General features: G+C 45.0%; 1 long non-coding RNA gene across 1 annotated transcript in view; it reads right to left on the bottom strand.

Annotated features, from left to right (window-relative positions):
• Positions 1 to 254: 254 nt before the first annotated feature.
• Positions 255 to 11383, bottom strand: part of LOC123330973 — a 28437-nt gene continuing 17308 nt past the window's right edge. Inside the window, exon 3 of the long non-coding RNA XR_006547341.2 lies at positions 255 to 290. This is a non-coding gene — a long non-coding RNA (uncharacterized LOC123330973). The remainder of the gene's footprint in view (positions 291 to 11383) is intronic.

The following is an 11383-nucleotide window of genomic DNA, read 5'->3' as shown; positions in this document are numbered from 1 at the left end:
AAATAATAAGGTAAGGTGGGTATTCCCAAGTACAGTTTTATAGTTAGTAAGCAGATGGTTTGGGGCTTGGAAAACATAATGACAGTATATTTTTATATTCCAGAACTACTGAATGGGAGAACACAGCAGGTCAAAGGAGTTTTTAAGATAAAAAAAATCAATTTATTTGTTCAAGAAATACTGATGATCATCTGGTAGGCAGGCACAGGCCTGGGCACTGGATACACGATGCTGGATTAACCTTTTTTTTTTTAATTCACAAACTTTTCCATTGACTCTTCTGGTAGGATCTGAAAAAAGTGAGTGTTAGTTGCTCAGTTGTGTCTGACTCTTTGTGACCACACCAGCTGTAGCCCACCAGGCTCCTCTGTCTATGGAATTCGCCAGGCAAGAACACTTCTCCAGGGCTTCTTCCCAACCCAGGGATCTAGAAAGCACCAAAATCAAAACTTGCAAAATGGGTGTGAGGTCACTGGAAAAAAAATTCTAGAGATAAAAGTGGAGTGCTTTCTAAAGAGATCCTGAATATATGATATTCTTCATGTCTTAGAGAATAATATGTGGCAAAACATTCACACAAAGATTGTGGATGGACTGAAAAGTGGTTCAGAAGAATAAAACTGCTGCTGCTGCTAAGTCGCTTCAGTCGTGTCCAACTCTGTGCGACCCCATAGATGGCAACCCACCAGGCTCCCCTGTCCCTGGGATTCTCCAGGCAAGAACACTGGAGTGGGTTGCCATTTCCTTCTCCAATGCCTGAAAGTAAAAAGTGAAAGTGAAGTCACTCAGTCGTGTCCGACTCTTAGAGACCCCATGGACTGCAGCCTACCAGGCTCCTCCGCCCATGAAATTTTCCAGGCAAGAGTACTGGAGTGGGGTGCCATTGCCTTCTCTGAAGAATAAGACTACAAAGGTAAATTTTATTACTCATATATATGTTTTATCTACATACATGGTATGTAGATATGTGTAATATGTATCATATATACACATGATATATGCATGAATCAATAAATATATTCTCCTACATAAATGCAAGAGGGATATATGATAAAAATCTATGTCTAAACAAGTTTATTAAAAAGGCCAAAGAAATCCAGAAAGAAAAGAACATCTTTTTCAACAAATGGTGTTGAAACAATGGATATCTATAAGAAAACAAAAATGAATCCCATTCCCTACTTCATACCACATACAAAAACTAATTGTATGGTTGAAAATTTTCAAAATAAATGATGGAAATAAAATATGTCTAAAACAGCTCTTGGAAGAAAAGTTATGACCAACCTAGACAGCATATTAGAAAGCAGAGACATTACTTTGCCAACAAAGGTCCATCTAGTCAAGGCTATGGTTTTTCCAGTAGTCATGTATGCGCGTGAGAGCTGGACTATAAAGAAAGCTGAGCACTGAAGAATTGATGCTTTTGAACTGTGGTGTTGGAGAAGACTCTTGAGAGTCCCTTGGACTGCAAGGAGATCCAACCAGTGAATCCTAAAGGAAATCAATCCTGAATATTCATTGGAAGGACTGATGCTGAAGCTGAAGCTCCAATCCTTTGGCCACCTGATGTGAAAAACTGAGGCATTTAAAAAGACCCTGATGCTGGGAAAGATTGAAGGCAGGAGGAGAAAGGGACGACAGAGGATGAGATGGTTGGATGGCATCACCGACTCAATGGACATGAGTTTGAGTAAACTCCGGGAGTTGGTGATGGACAGGGAGGCCTGGCATGCCGCAGTCCATGAGGTCTCAAAGAGTTGGACATGAGTGAGCAACTGAACTGAACTGAACTGAAAACGGCTCTTTCAATCAATACAAAATAAAAAATACCAAGTGGTAAGGAGTCAGTGTCTCCTAGTTTCATTGACAGGACTTTTATTTTCTTTCTCAATTGTATATACAATAATAATATATCTTACATGTCACAGAATTTCAGATTTGAAGAAATATAGTCGTTTCTAGGGTGGAGGAAAATATACTCCTCTCTCCCCTGTGGGATGTGAATCTTAGAGTGTATGGTGTTAAGTGCTATAATGGTGGTGGGTGGTAGGAGTACATCCCTAAAGTAAGTACACCCCTAAAGTAAGCCTGACCTTTTCGAGCCTTACAGTTTGTATTGGGCATTCATATTATAGTTGCAATGAATTATAATTCATTGTAATTTCTTAACCGTCTTGCAAGTAGGTCACATGATTAGCCCAATGTACATTAATGAATGAATGAAAAAATGAATGAACACAGAAAGTAGCTAGGGCCCACATCATTAAAAAGTCTACAAACAAGAAATGCTGGAGAGGGTGCGGAGAAAAGGGAACCCTCCCTATACTGTTGGTTAGAATGTAAGTTGGAGCAGCCACTATGGAGAACAGTATGAAGGTTCCTCAAAAAACTTCAACTATAACTACCATATTATTCAGCAATACCACTCCTGGGCATATATTCAGACAAAACTATAATTCAAAGAGATACATGCACACCTGTGTTCTTAGCAGTACTATTTACAATAGCCAAGACACAAAAGCAACCTAAGTGTCCATCGACAGATGAATAGATAGAGGTGTGGTACATATACACAGTAGAATATTACTCGGCCATGAATAAAATAATGCCATTTGCAGCAACATGGATGAACCTAAAGATGATCATTTTACGGGAAGTAAGTCAGATAAAGACAAATATTACATAATGTCACTTATATGTGGAATGTAAAATATAATACAAAATGACATATCTACAAAACAAAAACAGACACACAGATATAGAGAACAGACGTGGTTGCCAAGGTGGATGGGGGTAGGGCAGGGCAGGCTTGAGAGTCTGATCTTATCAGAGGCAAACTCTTGTATACAGGATGGGTAATCAACAAGGTCCTACTGTACAGCAGGAACTATACTCAATACCCCGTGACAAGCCATAATGAAAAAGAATATGAAAATATATATTTTCTGTACAGTCATTCTGCTGCACAGAAAAAAACTAAACACAACATTACAAATCAACTATACTTTGACAACGTTTTTAAAAAAGAAACCAGGACCCAGAAAAATTAAGTATCTTAACCTAAGATCATCCAATGAGCAAAGGGCTCTAAGACTTGGTTCTTCTGACACCTCTTCCTCCTAAACCATTTATCTTTGACTGACTTCCCTAAAAGCAGAGCTGGAGCTGAGGATGTCCTGTGCATGTGATTTATTGAGGTTGTTATCTCAGGAAAAACCTGTAAGAGATGAAGGGAGGCAGGATAGGGCCAGGGACTGAAGGCCCATGAAGATGAGAGTTCAGCCAAAGTCCAGCCTCAGCCTGCTCACAGGAACCCTGGAGCAGCAGCATCCACCTTGGGGCAGGGGAGCTGAGCTTGTTTATTTAAACTACATCAGCCTGTTCATGGCTTGTGGGGGGGCACCCACCTTCTCATGCAGGGGGCAGGCATCTCTGAGCCAAAACTCAACTGCAGCTAGAGAACGGGGGTGCCAGCCAGGAAAGGGAATTTGGATAGGGCTACACAGCCTCCACCTACCGGTGGGAGGAACATTCTCTTTAAGATTCAAAAGAATATACAGTGGTACGATGGAATACTGTGTGTGTGTTAGTTGCTCAGTTGTGTCCAACTCTGCGACCCCATGGACTGCAGCCTGCCAGGCTCCTCTGTCCATGGAATTCTCCAAGCAAGAATACTGGCGTGGGTTACCATGCCCTTCTCCAGCAATGGAATACTACTCAGCCATAAAAAAGAACAAGATTCTGCCATTTGCAGCAACATGGATGAAACTAGAGATGATCATACTAAGTGACATAAGTCAGATGCAGAAAGACAAATACTGTGTGATATCACTTACATGTGGAATCTAAAAAATACAACAACCTAGTGGATGTAACAAAAAAGAAGCAGTCACAGATACAGAGAACAAATATGGTTACCAGCCGGCGGAGGGGTAATATAGGAGTTGGGGAGCAGGACATACAAACCTTGGGTTTAAGTTAGGCTCAAGGATGTATTGTACAACACGGGGAATATAGCCAATATTTGTAATAACTAATGGAGTGTGACCTTTAAACATGGAAGAAAAAAAAGACTCAAGGAGAGGAGGCCTGATTTAGCCCGCATGGGTTACCCTTGGCTTTGTACTTTGGTCATGAAGAGTTAAGACATGAGTTTGAGGGACTTTCTTGATGGTCCAGTGGTTAAGACTCTGTACTTCCACTGCAGGGGGCAAAGGTTCAACCTCTGCTCAGGGACCTATGATCCTGAATGCCATGAGATGTGGCCAAAAGGTTAAAAAAAAAAAAAGATAAAGTCTGAGCCTGGCCAGTTCTGCTTCTTCCTTTTAAGAATGACAGCTACCCAGGACGTCAGCACTCCCTAGACTGCCTGCTCCCCGTCCTCCCCCTTCCTCCCCCTTCGTTCTCCCCTCCTCCTCTTCCTCCTCCTCCCCTCCTCCCTACTTCCGTCTCCCCTTCCCCTCCTCTTCTTCTTCCTCTTCTCTGCCTTGTCTTTCTTATTTTTAAATTACTGAGTGACTAAGAGCCAAGCACAACAACTAAATGAGGTGCTAAGTACGAATATTATCCCCTAGTTGGTGCTGCCCCCCTTTTACATCCCCTGGATTTCCTGACCACTTCCCGGCACACAAGCTCCCTAGGCTAATTCTCTTGGTGGCCTGTCCTCTGCCTGGCAGTTTACAGACCTTCCCCAGGAGCCCTTAATCCCTGAGGCCCTGAGGCCACAGGACCAGGTCCCAGGATCTACTTCCCCTGTGGGTTTCTTCTGGAAACACTTACGAATACATAACTTTCACATGAATCCTACTCTTCGGGTCTATTTATGAGAAATCCAACCTAAAACATTCCTACTTTACAGTCAGGGAAACTAAGAAGTAAGTTGTCTGAGCTATTAATTAAAAAAAAAAAAAGTGATAACACTGAGATTGAAACCTGGCTCTCTTCTGGTTCTCAAATCCACATACCAACCATTGTATCCAGTGTGGCTTCGTGAATCCAGGTCCTCACTGACATCTAGATCTCTGCGGAGAAGGCCAGTTCTGGACAAAACGCTCCTAGGAAGGAGTCAGCCATGCCCAGCCAGTCACCTCTTTATCCACCATCCCAGGGTATGTTAAACTTAGTTCTTTAAAGTTAGTTTGTTTAAGTTAGTTGAATAGACTGTGCTATCTGTCCTCAACTCTGCTCTCCTCCGCCTGCAAAACCCAGAAAATTTTCCAATATCCAGTTACCGATGTCCAAATCCTGGCGATGATAACTTTTCACTGTGCCATAATGAAAGGAGAAAAAAAAGTCAATGTGTCAGAAACCAACATGACATTGTAAAGCAATTATCCTTCAATTATAAATAAATGCATCTAAAAAGCAAAAAAAAAAACAAAAAAAAGTCAATGTGGTAAATTTTGCTCGATACCAAATATATTCATTTAAAAAAACTTTTTTTTTTTTTTCCAATTTTTGGCCATACCTTGAAGCTGCGATTCATGGGGTCGCAAAGAGTCAGACACGACTGAGCGACTGATCTGATCTGATCTGAAGCATGTAGTATCTTAGTTCCTTGACCAGGGATGAAACCCCTGCCCCCTGAAGTGGAAGCACAGTGTCTTAACCACTGAACCACCAGGGAAGTCCCCAGATATATTCAATTTAAAAGACTCTACTCTGGGGTGACGTCTTTCCTTCATTCTAGGGTGTAGGAGGTGGGGAGGAGCCGCTGGACCTGTGAGATCTTAGTTCCCCAACCAGGGATTGAACCCAGGCCCTTGGCAGTGAGAGCACGGAATCCTAACCATTGGATTGCCAGGGAATTCTCTTCTGACATTTTTAATGTTCAAATATCTTCTTTTGTACAAGATAATAGTAAAAATAGATAGATGTTGATTTTTTTAAAAGTGGTCTAATGTAGCAAGATTAAAGTTTGCAACTCTGTAACTATAGATTTTTTTTAAGGTGATGGTGGGTGGGTTAGGGGGCAGTTTTATTCATCTTGAAATCCAGTTGTCTAGAGGTTAGTATCGTGGGGAATGTACCAGGACCCGCAGGTGTCAGGAAATTTTCTTATTTCAGCAGAACCCTTTCTTAATCATGACCACCAGTGATAACCAGGATTCTGTTGATAGCAACTGACAGAAACCCAATGATCTCAGATAAAAGGGGATTTTGCAAGGCTTTCATTATTTCAAGAAGGTGCTGGTAGACTTCAGAGATGTTGGAACTAAGCACTGAAAAACCACTGTGACTAGGAGTTCGGGATTAACGGATACACATACTATACTAAATACAAAACAGGTAAACAGCAAGGTCCTATTGTATAGCACAGGGAATGCTACTCAACATCTTGTAGTAACCTGTGACAGAAAATATACATACACACATACATATGGATAACTGAATCCATTTGCTGTGCACTTGAAACTAAACAGTACTGTACATTAACTACACTTCAATACAAAGAAAAATCTGCTGTGACTCTCCATGTTCCCGAGTATAACAGCTGTTCAGTTCAGTCGCTCAGTCGTGTCTAACTCTTTGCGACCCCATGAATCGCAGCACGCCAGGCCTCCCTGTCCATCACCAATTCCCGGAGTTAACTCAAACTCACATCCATTGAGCCGGTGATGCCATCCAGCCAACTCATCCTCTGTCGTCCCCTTCTCCTCCTGCCCCCAATCCCTCCCAGCATCAGAGTCTTTTCCAATGAGTCAACTCTTCACATGAGGTGGCCAAAGTACTGGAGTTTCAGCTTCAGCATCATTCCTTCCAAAGAAATCCCAGGGCTGATCTCCTTCAGAATGGACTGGTTGGATCTCCTTGCAGTCCAAGGGACTCTCAAGAGTCTTCTCCAACACCACAGTTCCAAAGCATCAATTCTTCAGTGCTCAGCTTTCTTCACAGTCCAACTCTCACATCCATACATGACTACTGTGTATGGTTACAAAGCAAACCACCTCAAAAATGAGTAGATTGAAACAATAACAGCAGGACTTCCCTGGCGGTCCAGTGGTTAAGACACTGCATCCCACTGCAGGGGGCAGGGGTTCTACCCTACGTGGGGGAACTAAGATCCCGAATGTCGTAGGGTGCTGTCAAAAAAACAGAAAAAAAAAAAAGATTAAAAATAAAACAACAATAGTCCCTTATTATACTCGTGAATCTGCATGAGATAGAGTCTGGCAGAGAAAAGAAGGCTCCTTTCTGCTCCATGTGATGTCCAACTGGTGGCCTCAGCAAAGGGCTGGAGCTCTGCTTCTAAGGCACGGCAACACGCTGCAAGCTGGTTCCGTCAGCCGGGCCAAGGGCCCCAGGGACAGGTCTCTCCGTGTGGCTCCTCACAGCCTGAGAGCTGGATTCTGAGGGCAAGTCCAAGAGGGGGTGCTGGGGGGAACTGTGTTGTGTGTTGCCTCCTATGAGCTGGCCTCAGGGTCAGAGGGCACCCCTCCACCCTCCTCCATCAGGGAGGGCAGCGACAAAGGCTCACCCTGTTTCAAGGGTTGGAGATAGCTATAAACGTCTCCTTTTTTTTCTTTTTTGGGGGCACTTTGAAGCTTGTGGGATCTCAGTTCCCTGACCAGGGATGGAACTCGTGTCCCCTGCATTGGCAGATGGATCCTGAACCACAGGACCATGGGGAAGTCCATAAACTCCTCCTCTTGATGGGGAGTGGCCAGGCTCTGGAAAAGCGTGTCGCATGACACATATGACCACGGCCACCTTCTGGAAACACCATTTGGTGTTTGGAAGACACCTGGCACTGTCTTCACTCTGCAGTGAATTTCTCCCAGGCATGGAGGGCGTGGCCATCTGCGATGCTCAGGCTCTCATCTTCAGCTCCATCATCTGAGAGGGGTACACTCTTGCCTCTGGCCCAGTTTGGGGTGGATTTTGGTACCAATTATAGCAGGAAGAGATTGAATAATGTGATTGGCTTATTTGGGGTCAGAGACCTGCCAATGACTGTGGCCTACAGGATGAGATCTGAAACAACATGGGCTCGCTTCCCTGGTAGCTCAGATGGTAAGAAATCTCCCTACAATGCAGGAGACCCAGGTTCAATCCCTGGGTTGGGAAGATCCCCCTGGAGAAGGGAATGGTTACCCAGTCCAGTATTCTTACCTGGAGAATCCCATGGACAGAGGATCCTGGCGGGCTGCAGTCCATGGGGTCACAAAGAGTCAGACACGACTAAGGGACTAACACTTTCACTTTTCAAGCATGGGACCAGAGGCAGGATGGGACAAGCCACAGAACCAGCAAAGGGGAGGAATGCTTTCCTGAGCAGACAGGTCCATAACTGTCCGCTACAGGGCTTGCTCCTAAAGGCTCTCCCCCTCCCCCGTGGGATGACAAGGAATGCAACCAGGGCCCTAATGAACGGGCTTTCTGGTTACAACCCCAAGAGAGGATTTGTATTACTTTATAGGTCCAATTCGGATAATACAACAGGTTTGGGTGGAAGTTGTGGAGATTTACACAAACCCAACAGGCTTGGCAATAAATGGGATTCATTTCCTTCTGGAAGTTTCTGCCCTGAAGAGGTGCAATGTTTCAAGCAATCTGATCCTGAGGGCTGAGAGCAACTCACAAATGTTTCTCAAAACAGCTTCTTTGGTTGAACACCTCAGCTTTTGGATGCCAACTCTGCCCCTCAAAGTACAAAAAACCACTTGAGCTCATCTGAGTAAAATTGAGATTCAGGGATTATCAAGACCTTCCACCACCTGGCCCCAGCTAAAAATCACAAGCCTCCATTTCCACTTCCAACATAAACTAGAACAAGTAGAATTTAAAATAATAGTTTTGGTCTCCGGCCGTATCGGCCTGAAGGCGCCCGATCTCGTCTGATCTCGGAAGCTAAGCAGGGTCGGGCCTGCTTAATATCTAAATAAAATAAAATAACAGTTTTGAGAATTCCCTGGTTGTCCAGTGGTTAGGACTCTACACTGGTGAGGGCCTGGGTTCCATCCCTGGTCGGGGAACTAAGATCCCATAAGAGGTGCAGTACGGCCAGAATAAAACAAAAGCACCCCCATTTTTAAATGCTTTTCAAGGGACTTCCCAGGCCGTCTAGTGGTTAAGAATCTGCCCTTCCACCGCAAGGCGCACAGGTTTGGTCCCTGGCCAGGGAACTAAGATCCCACATGCCCCATGGTACAGCCAAAAAATAAATAAACAGAAATAAATTTAGGACTTCCCTGGTGGCGCAGTGGATAGGAATTGGCTTGCCAGTGCAGGGATCACAGGTTTGATCCCTGATCCGGGAAGATTCCACAGGCTTCAGGGTAACTAAGCCTGCGCTCTGGAGCCTGAGAGCCGCAACTGCTGAACCCGTGAGCCAAGAGCCCATGCTCTGCAGCAAGAGAAGCCCGCACAGTGCAGCTGGAGAGTAGCCTCCGCTCGCTGCAACTAGAGACAGCCCATGCACAGCAATGAAGACCCACTGCAACCAAAATTAAATAAATTCATTCATTCATTCAAAAATAACTTTAAACACTTTCCAATAATTTTTCACCTGTGCCAGTTTCCTAGGTAGTGGATTAGGGACCTTTTTTGTTTTCTTCTTCATCTTTTTCCGTATTTGAGGAAACCTAAGAAACATCACTTTAGGGGAAACAAAATTCTTCCCTGGGTAGAGGGGTCCTCTCAAAGCTGCCAGGTGAGGCTGGAGCTGTGCCATGGGGGACTGCAGAGTCCCGGCAAGGCTGAGCTTCTTCCATTGCCAGCCAGTCATCCATGTGAGAAGGTGATCACAGCAACCCCCAGCCTGCCTCTCCCCTGCCCGGGAGTGCAGGACCAGGCTCTGGAATAAGATGCACAATCCTCCCCCACCTCCCCAGCACTGCCCTCCAGGTATCTGAAGATCCTTATCCAGGTCATCCCACACTTCAGCCTCAGCTCTGTTGCCAAGTTAAGCAGACTCAGAACAATGGGTGGGAGTGCCACCCGCCCTCTGGTCAGGAATGCTGCCCGCCATCAAGCCCTCTGCCACTGCAGCACCCCCTGATGCTGCTATGTCCAATTCACCTTCATTCCCACGTGCCAAAAAGAGCAACTTTAAAACATGTCTAATGTCGACCAAGGCATCTGCTAAACCATTTTGCTGGTCCCTTTGAAGGCCTGGGCGACTCAGGAAGAGTCTATTTTCGTGCTCATTGTTGAGGGCTGCAGGTATCAACAGGAAAGCGCGCCCTGTGGAGTGACATCACGCCATCGCAGACAATGGAGCGGGCAGCCACCTCTGCAGAGCTTCTGGGTGAGCCTGAGAGCTAGGGTCTCCCCTCCCCCTACTGACGCGCTGCCCCGGCGCTTGAGAGGAGCCTCACAGAGCAGAGGTCAGAGGCACATCAAGGGGCCTGGGAACCCATCAGCCTCTGATTTGTGAGGGTAAAGGGTCAGTGAGGGGAGACAGGGAAAGAGAGGGTTTCTGCTTCTGCTGACCCAGGCCATGCCCTTGGTCTGGAGTGTATGTGCCTCTGTGTGTGTATGTGTAAGTATACATGTCTGTCTGCATGTATGTCTCTCTGTGTGTCTGGTATATCTATGTGTATGTTTGTGTAACTCTGAGTGTGTGTCTGTGTATGCCTGTGTGTGTGTCTGTGTATGCCTGTGTGTGTCTGTGTATGTTTATGTTTATGTCTGTGTATCTCTGTGTGTGTGTGTGTGTGTATATATATATATATATATATATATATATATATATATCTACAGATAATCATACTAAGTGAAATAAGTCAGACAGAGAAAGACAAATATATGATATCACTTTTAGGTAGAATCTAAAAATTGATACACATGAACTAATTTATAAAACAGAAGCAGACTTAGAAAACAAACTTACGGTTACCAAAGGGGCAAGAGGGTGGGGAGGGATAACTTAGAAGTTTGGGATTAGCAGATACAAACTATTAAATACGAATAGATAAACAAAAAGGCCCTCCTGTACAGCATGTGTGCTAAGTTGCTCTAGTCGTGTCTGACTCTTTGCAACCCTATGGACTGTAGCCCACCAGGCTCCTCTGTCCGTGGGATTCTGCAGGCAAGAATACTGGGGTGGGTTACCATGCCCTCCTCCATGGAGTCTTCCCACCCCAGGGATCAAACTCGAGTGTCTTATGTCTCCTGTGTTAGCAGACGGGTTCTTTACCACTAGCGCCTACCCGAGAAGCCCCACTGTAAAGCACAGGTAACCATAATAAACATCCTATAGCAAACCATGATGGAAAAGGAACGAAACAGTACCATTTGCAGACACATGGATGGACCTAGAGACTGTCATACAGAGTGAAGTAAGTCAGAAAGAGGGGCGTCCCTGGGGGTCCAGTGGCTAAGACTCCATGCTCCCGCATGCAGCCTGGGTTTGATCCCGGTCAGGGAACTAGATCCT

The sequence above is a fragment of the Bubalus bubalis genome, chromosome 21 (assembly GCF_019923935.1).
Source record: "Bubalus bubalis isolate 160015118507 breed Murrah chromosome 21, NDDB_SH_1, whole genome shotgun sequence".
NCBI classification, from domain to species: domain Eukaryota; kingdom Metazoa; phylum Chordata; class Mammalia; order Artiodactyla; family Bovidae; genus Bubalus; species Bubalus bubalis.
This window is presented reverse-complemented; position numbering and strand designations above follow the sequence as displayed.